This window comes from Balaenoptera physalus (assembly GCF_965194825.1).
Source record: "Balaenoptera physalus genome assembly, chromosome: 1".
Lineage (NCBI taxonomy): Eukaryota > Metazoa > Chordata > Mammalia > Artiodactyla > Balaenopteridae > Balaenoptera > Balaenoptera physalus.
In genome coordinates this window covers 173,955,221-173,969,784 of record NC_138882.1, presented here as the reverse complement: position 1 = coordinate 173,969,784, position 14,564 = coordinate 173,955,221, and the positions used below count along the sequence as shown (strand labels likewise).

At 43.9% G+C, this 14,564-nt stretch overlaps 1 protein-coding gene and 1 long non-coding RNA gene across 10 annotated transcripts in view; one reads left to right on the top strand and one right to left on the bottom strand.

The window, feature by feature from the left end:
• The window catches only part of RCC1 (regulator of chromosome condensation 1), a 29,561-nt gene that overhangs the window by 385 nt on the left and 14,612 nt on the right, over positions 1-14,564 (top strand). For 3 of the 9 annotated variants that reach the window (XM_082440683.1, XM_082440681.1, XM_082440684.1), the window contains exons 2-3: positions 724-757; positions 2,446-2,512. The gene's annotated coding sequence lies outside the window, so the exon portion shown is untranslated. Of the gene's footprint in view, positions 1-723; positions 758-2,445; positions 2,513-2,634; positions 2,911-10,115; positions 10,270-10,650; positions 11,192-14,564 lie in introns of those variants that run through there. The other 6 variants (XR_014257373.1, XM_082440685.1, XM_082440687.1 and 3 more) reach the window with 6 other exon arrangements.
• The window catches only part of LOC309650376, a 90,173-nt gene that overhangs the window by 67,888 nt on the left and 7,721 nt on the right, over positions 1-14,564 (bottom strand). The window lies entirely within an intron of this gene.

The window sequence follows — 14,564 nt, the reverse complement described above, 5'->3', positions numbered from 1 at the left end:
ATTGCCTGTTGGCGCCATTATGCTGCTTCTTGGGAGGCGCGTTAGCGTCTTCAGTGGGGTTGAATGTAGGCCATTTTGTTCCCGATTCGGATTATTCTTAGTTCTGCCATTTATTTTTTCTTTTGGGGCAATTGTTTTATTTCAGACGACCGGGTTAAAAATAGGAGCCTTTATTGGGGTTATAACGGCTGTTTGTTATTTGCTGTTTCTTTGGCAGCAAGCTAATCGCCTGTTGGGATTCCTAGATGTCTTTGGAGTACCTGGTTGAAAATTCAGATTATTGATGTGTCTGCTGGTTAGTCTTGAGCGCAACTCTTGTTGACGCTCTGGGGTGATTGGGATCTACTCCCTTATAGATAGCCCTGCGAAGTAGTTATCAACTTGGTGAAGTTAATTTCTAAAGTGTAGTGACCAACGTGGATACCCCGGGCGGTCACTCTCCCCGGGCTCTGTCCTGGTGGCATAGGGGAGCATAGGGCTCTGCCCCATGATGTACAGTCCCTTTCCACAACGTTGGAGATGAAGCCGGGCCTCGAGTCCGCGCCTGCATATTCCTACAGCTTCTCAGAGTCCTGTGGACAATGACTGAGGAGACAAACCATGCAGGAAACAACTCTAGAGCAGCCTGTCTGAATCTAGGTTGATCCGAAGTGAATGAAAAATTTGTTTTAAGCAGTTTGGGTGTAGTACTGGATTAAAGCTCTTACCTGCCTTGTTTTGCAGCATTCGTTTGGGATTTCAAATAATTTGATTCGGGGTAAGTAAATCTACGAATTCCTTTTGGCCTGTCATTGTTTGCCTGCCAACATTTTGCATAAGATATTTGATCCTTCTGAGCTCAGTTCCCTTTCATGAAGATGCTGCCATTCCATGCATCTAGATATTTTGCTACTTTTTTTTTTGTAGGCATGTTGACAGTTTTTTAGGTGTATGCTCATGTTCCAGGAAGATGGCTTTTTAAAATTTATCTTCACATCTTTAATACTCAACGATAGAGGAGAGATTTCTGTTTTGCAGATGGAACAATTTTGAATGACTTAACCAAAGACAGCAAAGCTGTCATGTGAGCCATGTAATGTGTGTACCCTCTCGATCTTTCCAGGGGAACTAAGGGTTTGGTCTCTTGTACAGTTCCTTTCTGTGATATGGGGGGTTAAGTTGCGCCAGCATATGCGGAGCATATGTCTACAATGACAGTAACTATGATAGATAAAAGCATAACTTTTGGAAGTTATTAGAAACAGTTGTTAATCCTGGTGGACTTTAACTTTCCTCAAGTCATGTAGTATGGGATGCGGGGAAATGAAATGTCTTGAAAACGGGTACAGTAAGTCCTCTACATACAAACCTTAAGATACGAACGTGTGTGCACATGTCCAATCACGTAAGTTAATTCAGGTGTACATTGTCACATGCGTGCATCCTCTACAAGTGGTTGTGCTTTAGCATACTTTACAGTACTGTATGCAGTACAGTAGGACAGTATCTGTATTTTAAGCCCAGGATGTCTGGAAACAAGCATAAAAGCAGTGACGTGGGTGGCACTGCTGAAGAACGAAAGAGTTTCATGATGCAGGAAGTGGTAAGGGGGTTTTCTTTATGTGAGGAGGTACTGTTAGTTTTTGAGGCAGAGGACCCGAACGTAGAACGGTACACGAAAGTTGAAGCAACCATTCAGAATGCAATCCAGTGCTACTGTGTCATCTGACGAGAAAAAAAGCTAGTACCCAGATAGCACTGGATCGTTTTTTCAAGAGGGTAGATAGAATTGAATCCAGCAAGGGACCAGAACCTGTGCCATCAACGTCAGGCATGAGTGAAATTGCAGCTTGCCCTCCATCTCCTATTGCTGATGATCCTTCAGTTCTACCATCTCCCACCTCCTCGCCCTCCTCCAGTCAGTAACTCTGGCCTATTCACTTGAGGCCAGCCCCTGTATGCTAGCTGTTGTACTTTTCAAGGTACTGTAAAATTTAAAATGTTTCTTACATTTTTTTGTGTTTTGTTTTTTATGTATTTGTGTGAAAAGTATTATAAACCTATTACAGTACAGTACCATATAGTCGATTGTGTTAGTTGGGTACCTAGGCTAACTTTGATGTACTTTGTCCGCTCTCAGAACGGAACTTGTTCGTATGGGAACTTACAGTAACTGTTCAGTCAGACATTCCAACGTGGATACCCCGGGAGGTCACTCCCCGGGCTCTGTCCTGGTGGCGTAGGGGAGCATAGGGCTCTGCCCGATGATGTACAGTCCCTTTCCACAACGTTGGAGATGAAGCCGGGCCTCGAGTCCGCGCCTGCATATTCCTACAGCTTTTCAGAGTCCTGTGGACAATGACTGAGGAGACAAACCATGCAGTGAGACATCTAGTAAACCAGAATTGAAAAGTGAAATAAGATTGTTGTGTATGAATCTAATTCTTTTTTGTCTTTTTCATTCAGGAGAGAAGAGGAGCCTTGCCTGACTTGTGCAGTTAACAATGCTTTGTTTGGCAGGGAGATTAGTAAAGTGAGTAATACACTATTTTTGGAAGATAAGCCTGGGCAATTTGAAAATGTTAAGTTTCAGCACAATGTTTAACCCTGGAACTGCACCTTAAAAACCATCAGTAACACTGTTCTGTTGCCCAGGTGCCTTTTGAAATTTAGAAGGAATTCCAGAAGACACTTGAGTGTGGCGGGTCTGTGGACAGTACAGTGACCTGGGAGTCCCAAGAGACCCTTTCAGGTTTCCTATGAGGTGGAAACTTGATGTACTGATACTAAGATCTTGGCCATTCTCAAGTAAACTGGATTTTCTTAAAAGTGGAAAGCAGATGCCCATGAGAATCTACATGTCTTAATAAAGAGATCCATGTCAGTTTCTAATGTACTCGTGCATTATAATAAAGGTGACTATATACATAATTGTGTGGTTCTTTTCTTTGGCCACACCATGTGGCTTGCAGGATCTTAAGTCCCCCAACCAGGGATCAAACCCGGTCCCCCTGCAGTGAAAACACCAGGGAATTCCCTATGTGGTTCTTTCTATGCAAATATGACTGCTAAATGAGTATTCTATAAATGAAGCTGCTTGTTCAAGCAGTTAATACCTGATTGATTCTGCACTAATTAAAGGCCCTGAGCCTCTTGTGTTTAATATTGGCATTTGTGTACTACTACTTGGAAAAATGCATGTTTCCCAACCAGTTGTAAATAGGTAACTTAAGGTATGGTCTTATAGACTTACACATTAGGCCGCTGGACATGGGTGTTGAATGAGAGGTCTTGATGCTGATGAGACCTAACCATTGTACAAGATTTGGTGCAAATGTTAAGTTAAAAGCAGCTGTTGGGGTAGTTAGTCCTCTGCTTCTGTGTCAAAGGGCTGTGCTTGAGTCACAATAGGACTTTGTCAAGCCTGTGTACAGGCTGCCAGCATTATAGGGAAGTCATAAGACTGAAGGATGGTGACTAGCGGGGAACCATCTAGAAGGTAGAGTCTATATCTTGGGTGGGGCTATTAAGTGAATTTTACAAGATGGGGTGGTAGAATAATCCATTTAGAACATTGGGGTCAGGTTTAAGGGGGGGATTTGGGGGTTTGGTGGGTTGTGGCGCAAACACAATGTCCAGGTGTACAGTTTTACAGCGTTCAGGGCCAAGAGGGTAAACTAGAATAGGAGCTAGTTTGTGGCCATGATTTTTGGAGAACCTGGGTTGCTTTACCTAAACAAGTAGCAACACTTACAGTGCTTACCTGGGCCAGGCTCTTCTAAGCACTTGGCATGTGTTAATCACAACCCTGAAGTAGGTATTAATCTGTCTGCTTTGATAGGAAAACCCAGGAGGAGAAAGGCTAAATAATTGCCCAAATCTACAACTAGGAAGTGGACTAGTCCAGTATCCCCAGGGTTAGCCCTGTGTCCAGCTCACGTCTTGGCATCATTCCCACATAAACATTCTTTGGATGGTAGGTGCACAGTAAAGTCTGAACAATGTTTTCAGTGTAAATTCTCAGGGTAGGGCTGGGTGCTAGGTGGGGAATATATCCATTTCTCCTGGTGTCCAAGTGTAGCTGAAGCAAAGGTGTCAGCAAGTATTCTAGGTCACACCCTTTGCTGAAATTCAGGTTGCAACATAACCTACCTGTAGACTTCTTACAAACAGGTTATTCTCGCTTTTTTCTCCATGTAGGCCTTAGTAGTCGTAGCAGTGGTTGCTAAACAGACTGCCTGGATTTGAATCCTGATACCACTTGTAGTCCCTGTGACCTTGTGCAAGCTACTTAACCTCTCTGCCTCAGTTTCCTTATGCATAGAATGGGGACAATAAAAGTACCTCTTGGAGTTGTAGTGAGAATTGAGTTAATATTTGTAAAAAAGCTTACAGTCTCATAAGTACAATGAGCTTGTGAGAAAATTCTCTGACTTAAAAGCAAACAACTAGGGATATAGTATCCATTAAAGTTTTGTTTAATAAAGTCTGCCACCACAGATAAATGATGTACTAAACCAGGCTTATCTCACTCAAAACCCTACCTATTCAGGAGAGAAAAGGGGAGATGCAGGGATTAGTATTGCCCAAGATCACCTAACTAGTAATAGAACCAGGATTTGAACCTAACTCCAAAACCGTATCATGATATACTATTACCTTTGAACAAGGCAGTGTGGTAAGATACGTACATTATTTCGTCTAATATTCTATGCGCCCCTGTAAAGTAGGTACCCTTTGTGCCCATTTTGCAGAGGAGACTGAATTTGGAGTTGAGGAACTTGCATGAGTTATATAGCCAGTAAGTTGCAGAGCATGCATCTGAGCAAGGCAATTGACTGCAGAACCTGTGCTCAACCCACATCATATCTTGCCTTGAGAAAATTAGATATTTACACTTTGTATTCAGCTAATTAGTACCCACTACACCATAAAAACTCAGTTTCAGTTGTAACAAATTATAAACCTACTATGTGCCTATGTCTGCTTGACTCTGGATAATACTAAGATAGACATGAGTGCAGTTTCCTGGGGAGCGGGAGCCCTTCCTGGCTGTTACTTCTGTCTTTCACCACTTTCTGTCTTTATGCATGTCTTTCCCTCTGATGGATGGGATCTTAGTTCCCCAACCAACCAGGAATCAAATCTGGGCCCCCTGCAGTGGAGTCTTAACCACTGGACAGCCAGGGAAGTCCCAGAACCTGTGTCTTTATGATGGTATCTGACATTTGATGAGGATTTACTATGTGCTAGGCATTCTTTAATCCTTACAACAGCCCTATGCAGGGCAGGGATGTTTTTTATATCCATGTTATAGAAAAGGAAGACAATCAAGGTTAGATTATTTGCCCAAGGTCACACATCTTTAGATGAAGGTCTGCATCTTTAGAGCCTGAACTCAACCACCCTTCACACCTCCCCTTCCCTAAGCACCCAGAATGGCCTCTCTCAGAGGTAGGGTGGGCACCTTGAGCATTCCATCATGATAATGTTATTAGCATTCTGATGTGCTTATTTTTTAGTTGATGTGCATCTAACCTGCTAGTTGAGTTATCCTCAAAGAATGGGACCATATATGTATGCTCAGGACCTAGTACTGGGCCTGGCACATAGCAAACGCTGGTTGATGACTTTATTGTTCTTCTGTGTTCTATTTCATTGATTTCTGTTTTGATCTTTATTATGTTCTTTCTTTTGTTTATTTTGGGTTTAGTTTGCTCTTCTTTTCCTAGTTCCCTAAGGCAGAAGCTGATTAATTTGAGACCTTTTCTTCATTTCTAGTATAGGCATTTAGTGTTATTAGTTCTCCCAAATACTCCTCTAACAATATTCCACAAGTAAAAAACAAAACAAACAAAAATATTCCAGAAGTTCTGTGTTATGTTTTCATTTTAATTCAGTTCAGAATACTTTGAAATTCCCTTTTGATTTCTTCTTTGACCTGTGGGCTATGTAAAAGTGTGTTTTTATTGTTTTTATTTTTATTTATTTATTTATTTAGGCCACGCCAGGTGGCTTGCAGGATCTTAGTTCCCCGACCAGGTATTGAACCCGGGCCACAGCAGTGAAAGTGCTGAGTCCTAACCAGTGGACCGCCAGGGAATTCCCAAAAGTGTGTTTTTAAATATTTGGGAGTTTTCCAAAGACCTTTCTGTTATTTGTTTCTACTTTCATTCCATTGTGTCCTAAGTGTATGTTTACTTTGTATGATTGAATCATCTTAAATTTAACAAGACTTTTTCTATAACCTAGTATAGCCTATCTTGGGAAATGTTTCATGTGCACTTAAAAGGCATGCGTATGTTACTGTTGTCTGAAAAAATCAAGGTGGAGTGTGAAGAAAGGTGAAGTGTTCCTTAAATGTCCATCAGTTCAAATTGATTGAAAGTGTTGTTCAAGTCTATTCTATCCTTGCTGGTTTTCTTCCTACCTGTCCTATCAATAATATTGAGAGTGGGTTATTGAAATCTGCAGCTATAGTTGTCGATTTGTCTATTTCTTCTAGAAGTTCGATCAGTTTTTACTTCACGTATTTTGAAGCTCTGTTATTAGTTGCATATACTGAGGATTGTGCATTTTGATTGACTCCTTTACCATTGTGAAATTACCTTCTTTATTTCAATAATACTCTTTGCTCTGAAATCTACTTTGCTATTAATATAGCTGCTCCAGCTTTCTTTTGACTAGTGTTACCAGAGTATGTCTTTTTCTGTCTTTTTACTTTTAATCTATTTTTTCTATCTTTTTACTTTTAATCTTGAACAACACGGGAGTGCTACTGAAAATCCCCATATAACTTCACAGTTGGCCCTCCATATCTGTGATTCTGCAACCACGGATTTAACCAACCTTAGATCGTGTAGGACTGCAGTACGTAGTACGTATTTATTGAAAAAAATCTAAGTGGACCTGCACAGTTCAAACCTGTGTTGTTCAAAGGTCAACTGTATTTATGTTTAACGTGTATATCTTGTAGGCAGTGTGTGGTTAGGTCTTGCTTTTTCTATTTATTATGACAATCTCTGCTTTTTATTTGGAGTGTTCAGACCACATTTTTTGTTTTAAAGCTTTTTTTTTTTGCATTTATATATTTGGCTGCATTGGGTCTTAGCTGTGGCATGCAGGATCTTTAGCTGCAGCGTGCAAACTCTTCGTTGCGGCATGCACGTGGGGTCTATTTCCCTATCCAGGGATCGAACCCGGCCCCCTACATTGGAAGTGCAGAGTCTTAGCCACTGGACCACCAGGGAGGTCCCAAGACCACATTTATTTTTAATCACAGATCTGTAGGTTTATAGTTTATAGGTTTATAGTTTGAACATTTTTTAGCCATTATTTCTTCATGTATTTTCTGTCCCTAGTTCCTCCTTATTTTCAGGGTCTCCAATTACCTGTAGAGTAGGCTACTTCATAAAGTTATTCCATAGTTCACTAATACTATTTTCACTTAAAAATTTTTTTTCTATGTTTTATTTTAGATAGTTTCTTTTGCTGTGCATCAAGTTCACTAGTCGTTGCTTTTCCAATACCTAATCTATTGTTAATGCCATCCAGTGTATTTGTAATCTTAGATATTGTCGAGAAGCTCACTTTAGGTCTTTTTATATCTTCCATGTCTCCACTTAACTTTTGGATGTATGCCATACAGTTATTTATTTTTTTAATGTAAGTCTTTTTTTTTTAAATGTTTTTAGTTCTTTATTTTTGGCTGCGTTGGGTCTTCATTGCTGCACACAGGCTTTCTCTAGTTGCGGCGAGCGGGGGCTACTCTTCGTTGCGGTGCGTGGGATTCTCATTGTGGTGGCTTCTCTTGTTGCAGAGCATAGGCTCTAGGCTCCTGGGCCTCAGTAGTTGTGGCATGTGGGCTCAGTAGTCATGGCGCACGGGCTTAGTTGCTCTGCGGCATGTGGGATCTTCCCGGACCAGGGATCGAACCCACGTTCCCTGCATTGGCAGGTGGATTCTTAACCACTGCGCCACCCGGGAAGCCCTGCCCTACAGTAATAATAACTTTTAATATCGTTCACTTCTAGTTCTATCATCTGTGTCATTTCTCGGTTGGATTCAATTGCTTGTTCTCCTTACTATGGTTTGTGTTCAATAAATAAAATACAACAATAATAGAGTATGAAAAAAATTAATATTTGCATTCAAAGAAGGAAGAGATAAGTGGGGCTAAGGAAGGCTTCATGGAGATGGCAACTGAATTGAGCCTTAAAATATACATATCAAGAATTCAGCTAGGCAGGAAAGAAGGCACCTGGTAAGAGAGTTGAGAAAGGTAAGAAAGCAGGAATGAGCATGGGCATGTTCAGAGTACAGTGCAGACGCCAAGGGGGAAATAGGAAACCAATAGCTTGGGGTATTTGCCACCTGGTGCTCCTAGCACAGCGCTGAAGAAATATCTGAGTCTTTAAAGATTTTTAAGCAGGGCAAAGTCTCACAGCCATGATTTAGGGAGATTAACCTGGGGATCTTGGTGGAATGAAATGAAGGGGAAAGGATGAGGGGTGGGAGCAGAGGCCAGGTGGGTGGTGCTTTAGACCAGAGGGGCAGAAATAAAAGATGGAGAGGAGAGGGAAGAATCAGAAAAGATGTTAAAGTTTCAATCTGTACTTCTCAGAGAACCTTAACCTTGGCTTGAAGGATGAAGGGGGGGGTGGGGGTGGGGGGTCTAGATCCAAGGAAAATGAGTTTTATTTGGGGTATTGAGTCTTCTGGGTAGAGCCGTAGGACTAAAACTTAGGGTGGAGGTCAGAACCAGACCAGGTGGGCTGCCCTCTCAGTTAAAAGGTGATGGCTCGGCCCTAAACAAGATTTCTGATCTCCTTCTACCACTTGTATGATGACCCCAGAGAAAACTTGCTTAACCTCTTTGAACCTCATTTTTTTCATTTTCCAACTGTCGAGGGTTTTGTGAGGAACAAATGAAGTAATGGACGGATGTGTTTCTGTAGTTGAAGTAAGAGGTTTTACAAAATACGTGATGATAGTTTTATAATTACATCAAGCCATGTAAATGAGTAAGATCTTGGAGGAAGACAGCAGAGACAGATCAGAGATCCCAGGGTTAAAACTTGGAGGAATTTCACAGTGTAACATCCAAAAGAGGAGTCTGTGATGGAAGCAGAAGTAAACTTGAGGAGGTGAGAAACCTTAAAGATGGGGAGTGCTTTGGGGTGGGCTCTGTGTAGAAGAAACTCAGTTGGTAAACACTCATCAAAAGTGTCTATCTAGAGTTCAGGTATGATAGAATGACCTTCAGAGTCAGAATCAACATGAAATGGAGAAAATATCCTTCTGCAGAGGCCACTCCTTTGACCTGGGAAACCCCCAGACACAAAAGGCCTGAAAGGTCACCACAGGGAACTTGAAATCCTGAAGAACTGTTTGTATCCCGTCCTGAAGAAGGAGTGTGTTAACAAGACAGGGTAGTCGGCTTGGCGCCTGTTTTCCATCACTAGCTCCCAACCTCAGTTCACACTCTCATCTTTCTTATCTGGCCTCCCTCCCCCACTCTTGGTTTCCCCTTCCCCCAAGTCCATTCTCTGCATTCTCCATTTTGTTCTAAAACAAAAATCTCCTGTCACTCACGTGCGTAAATCCGTTCCATAGTTCCCCATTTCCCCAGGGAAGAGGCTGCCTCCTTAGACAAGACCCTGAATCCATGGTCTGTCTTTCGCTCTCCAGTTCCTCTGCATGGCATCCTCTGCCCCAGTCAGACCTTGGCAGTTTCCCACAACCACCACAGGCTCCCATCGCTCCCTGTCAGTGCACGGGATGCTTCTCCTAGGATGCCCTGCCCTCTTAGGCTTAACCTGGAAAGCCTTTGTTAAGCCCCGGCTGAGCCAGGTAACCTTGTGCGTACGGTGGTCACAGCCCTGGGTAGTTGCTGATAGTCCGATTTCTCATCTTTCTCTGATGGAGAGCCTCTTGAGAGCAGGGAGGATCAGAATCTCTTTTGTCCGTACAGTCCCTTCCACACCAGATTCTACCAAACAAACCTTGATTTCAAGTAGTCTTTCTGGTTGTCAGTCCGCTTGTCCCAATTTGGGGTCTTCAAAATACACACCCACTGTACCCTTGCCAGGGCGGAGAGAGCCTGGTTAGGAGCGCCTTAGCCAGAGCGCGCCACTTGCACTTCCCGGGGCGGCCGCCAGGGGCCGCCGGGCTCTTTGTTTTCTTTTCTGGCCCGGGGTCGGGGCCGGAGGCCTGCAGAGCGCATGCTCTGGGGCAGTTCGCGGCCGGGCCGGGGAGCCGAGGAGTTCCTTGTGGCCGACCTGCAGCGAGGTAGGTTGCGCCCGTCACGCGCGGAGGGTCGGGGCGGAGGGCGGCGCGCGGGGCGGGCACAGTCTGGGCACCGGCGGTCTGCGGCGGGTCGGGGCCGTTGCCTGCGCGTGCCCGTGTCGCGCGGCGCCAGCCCCACGTGAAGCCGAGTGGCTGAGAGGTGCGGGCGCGCGAGTCTCCGGCCCCGCGGGGCCCCCCGGAGCCTGCCGGGCCCCGCCTCGCCCGAGCGAGGGCCGCGCGGCCCCTCTGCAGCCGCGCCTCGCACGCCTGGCCCGCGCCGCCCGCGGGGGCGGGAGATTCAAACGGCCCGAGCGCGGCCGGCCAGGGTGCGCGCGGCCGCGGTGACCTCGCCGCCAGCGGTGCTCCGACCAGCGCGCCTCCCGAGCCGGGGCGGCAGCCCTGGCGGGGCCGCGTTTCCGGAGCGGGAAAGTGATTAAGTCCAGCACTGGTTTGGAGAATGCGGTTTGCAGAGTGGGGCGGAACCCTGCCCGGCGAGGGTCTGCTTTTAGGAGGGTAGGGTGCTGAGGGTCTACGCAGGGAGCGAAATCTCAGCGTCAACAGGCACCGTCACGACGACTGTTGACCGGTTGGAGAGGTGTGCTGGGAACTCCGCACCAACTCATCTGTCAACACATTATTTACTGGCTGTCTACTCCGCGCCGCGCGTGCAGGGCTGGGGAACATGGTGAAAGGGCCCCGTGTGGCCTTGACGGAGCTCGCGGTCTCCCTGGGGAGGCCCATGTGGGGCCACACTTACGGTCCAGGGCGATCCCCGAAGTGTGCCCGTGGAGCCGGGGTGCTGCTGCTGGCGGATATTAACAGAGGTGCTCCAACCAAGTGTGACTTGGGTGCCCCAGCAGAAGCTGAGTGTACGGAGTGTGGAGGGGAACTCGGAGGTTCACCCAAGCCTGCGCAGGAGGGTTAGGTATGGCTTTCCAGCCGAGGTGACTCTTGGCCCGGGTTTTGAAGGAACAATGGAGTTATCCAGACAGACTGAGGGTGGGCGGGGTTAGGGTGATCCAGGCAGGGAACACAGCACATGCAAAAGCATGAAGGTGTAGGTGAGTGTTGTCATCAGGGGTACCACGGTGTTTGATTGGAGCACAGGGTACAAGGAGGGGAAGAGCAAGATATTCTTGCAGGGGCTGGGTCTCAAAAGGTCTGGAGTGCAAGACCAAGGAACACTGGGTGGGGTAGAGAAGGCAGCGATGGTTTCACCCAAGAAGGGCATCAGAATGGAGTCTGGAAAGATGAACTAGGAGTTCTCCATGCTCCTGTTGCGAAGACATCCCAAGAGCAGCAATAGTGTTCAGCTCTGCAACTTCCTAGTTGGGTACCCTTGGGCCACCCACCCAATCCCCATGGGCCTTGTTTCCCTTACCTGTAAGGTGAAGATAAGAGGCTTGTGGTGAGGATTACTAATATCCTATTATTTCCATAAAGCTGTGGTTGTAACATCTGGTGGAAGATGTGGCCCCTTTCCCCTGGGAAAAATGAACGCACTTAAGCCGAGGCTCAGCTCCCTATGTAAGTGGGATCCCCCAGTAAGGAGCTCCTGGGTGAAGTCTACCAGCTCTGTGCCTGACACGAGGCAGGAGCTCAGCAAATGTTTGTTGACAGATGAGCCTCTCTCCTCCCTTCCCTCCTGGGGACTTTTTTTTTTTTTTTTGAATTTTTGAATTTTATTTATTTTGTTATACAGCAGGTCCTTATTAGTTCTCTATTTTATACATATTAGTGTATACATGTCAATCCCAATCTCCCAATTCATCCCCCCCCCCACCACTCCCCCCACCACTTTCCCCCCTTGGTGTCCATACGTTTGTTCTCTACATCTGTGTCTCTATTTCTGCCCTGCAAACCGGTTCATCTGTACCATTTTTCTAGGTTCCACATATGTGCGTTAATATCCGATACTTGTTTTTCTCTTTCTGACTTACTTCACTCTATATGGCAGTCTCTAGATCCATCCACGTGTCTACAAATGACCCAATTTCGTTCCTTTTTATGGCTGAGTAATATTCCATTGTGTATATGTACCACATCTTCTTTATCCATTCGTCTGTAGATGGGCATTTAGGTTGCTGCCATAACCTGGCTATTGTAAATAGTGCTGCAGTGAACATTGGGGTGCATGTGTCTTTTTGAATTATGGTTTTCTCTGGGTATATGCCCAGTAGTGGGATTGCTGGGTCATATGGTAATTCCATGTTTAGTTTTTTAAGGAACCTCCATTCCATTCTCCATAGTGGCTGTATCAATTTACATTCCCACCAACAGTGCAAGAGGGTTCCCTTTTCTCCACACCCTCTCCAGCATTTGTTGTTTGTAGATTTTCTTATGATGCTCATTTTAACTGGTGTGAGGTGATACCTCACTGTAGTTTTGATTTGCCGTTCTCTAATAATTAGTGATGTTGAGCATGTTTTCATGTGCTTCTTGGCCATCTGTATGTCTTCTTTGGAGAAATGTCTATTTAGGTCTTCTGCCCATTTTTTGATTGGGTTGTTTGTTTTTTTAACATTGAGCTGCATGAGCTGTTTATATATTTTGGAGATTAATCCTTTGTCCGTTAATTCGTTTGCAAATATTTTCTCCCATTCTGAGAGTTGTCTTTTCGTCTTGTTTGTAGTTTGCTTTGCAAAAGCTTTCAAGTTTCATTAGGTCCCATTTGTTTATATTTGTTTTTATTTCCATAACTCTAGGAGGTGGGTCAAAAAAGATCTTGCTGTGATTTATGTCAGAGTGTTCTTCCTATGTTTTCCTCTAAGAGTTTTATAATGTCCAGTCTTACGTTTAGGTCTCTAACCCATTTTGAGCTTATTTTTGTGTATGGTGTTAGGGAGTGTTCTAATTTCATTCTTTTACATGTAGCTGTCCAGTTTTCCCAGCACCACTTATTGAAGAGATTGTCTTTTCTCCATTGTATGTCCTTGCCTCCTTTGTCATAGATTAATTGACCATAGGTGTGTGGGTTTATCTCTGGGCTTTCTATCCTGTTCCATTGATCTATATTTCTGTTTTTGTGCCAGTACCATATTGTCTTGATTACTGTAGCTTTGTAGTATAATCTGAAGTCAGGGAGTCTGATTCCTCCAGCTCCGTTTTTTTCGCTCAAGACTGCTTGGGTTATTTGGGGTCTTTTGTGTCTCCATACAAATTTTAAGATTTTTTGTTCTAGTTCTGTAAAAAATGCCACTGGTAATTTGATAGGGATTGCATTGAATCTGTAGATTGCTTTGGGTAGTATAGTCATTTTCACAATATTGATTCTTCCAATTCAAGAACATGGTATATCTCTCCATCTGTTTGTGTCATCTTTGATTTCTTTCATCAGTGTCTTATAGTTTTCTGAGTACAGGTCTTTTACCTCCTTAGGTAGGTTTATTCCTAGGTATTTTATTCTTTTTGTTGCAATGGTGAATGGGATTGTTTCCGTAATTTTTCTTTCTGATCTTTCATTGTTAGTATATAGGAATGCAAGGGATTTCTGTGCATTAATTTTGTATCCTGCAACTTTACAAATTCATTGATTAGCTCTAGTAGTTTTCTGGTGGCATCTTTAGGATTCTTTATGTATAGTATCATGTCATCTGCAAACAGTGACAGTTTGACTTCTTCTTTTCCAATTTGTATTCCTTTTATTTCTTTTTCTTCTCTGATTGCCATGGCTAGGACTTCCAAAACTATGTTGAATAATAGTGGTGAGAGTGGACATCCTTGTCTTGTTCCTGATCTTAGAGGAAATGCTTTCAGTTTTTCACCATTGAGAATGATGTTTGCTGTGGGTTTGTCATATATGGCCTTTATTATGTTGAGGTAGGTTCCCTCTATGCCCACTTTCTGGAGAGTTTTTATCATAAATGGGAGTTGAATTTTGTCAAACGCTTTTTCTGCATCTAATGAGATGATTATATGGTTTTTCTTCTTCAACTTGTTAATATGGTGTATCACATTGATTTGTGTATATTGAAGAATCCTTGCATCCCTGGGATAAATCCCACTTGATCTGGTGTATGATCCTTTTAATGTGTTGTTGGATTCTGTTTGCTAGTATTTTGTTGAGGATTTTTGCATCTATACTCATCAGTGATATTAGTCTATAATTTTCTTTTTTTGTAGTGTCTTTGTCTGGTTTTGGTATCAGGGTGATGGTGGCCTCATAGAATGAGTTTGGGAGTGTTCCTTCCTCTGCAATTTTTTGGAAGAGTTTGAGAAGGATGGGTGTTAGCTCTTCTCTAAATGTTTGATAGAATTCACCTGTGAAGCCATCTGGTCCTGGGCTTTTGTTTGTTGGA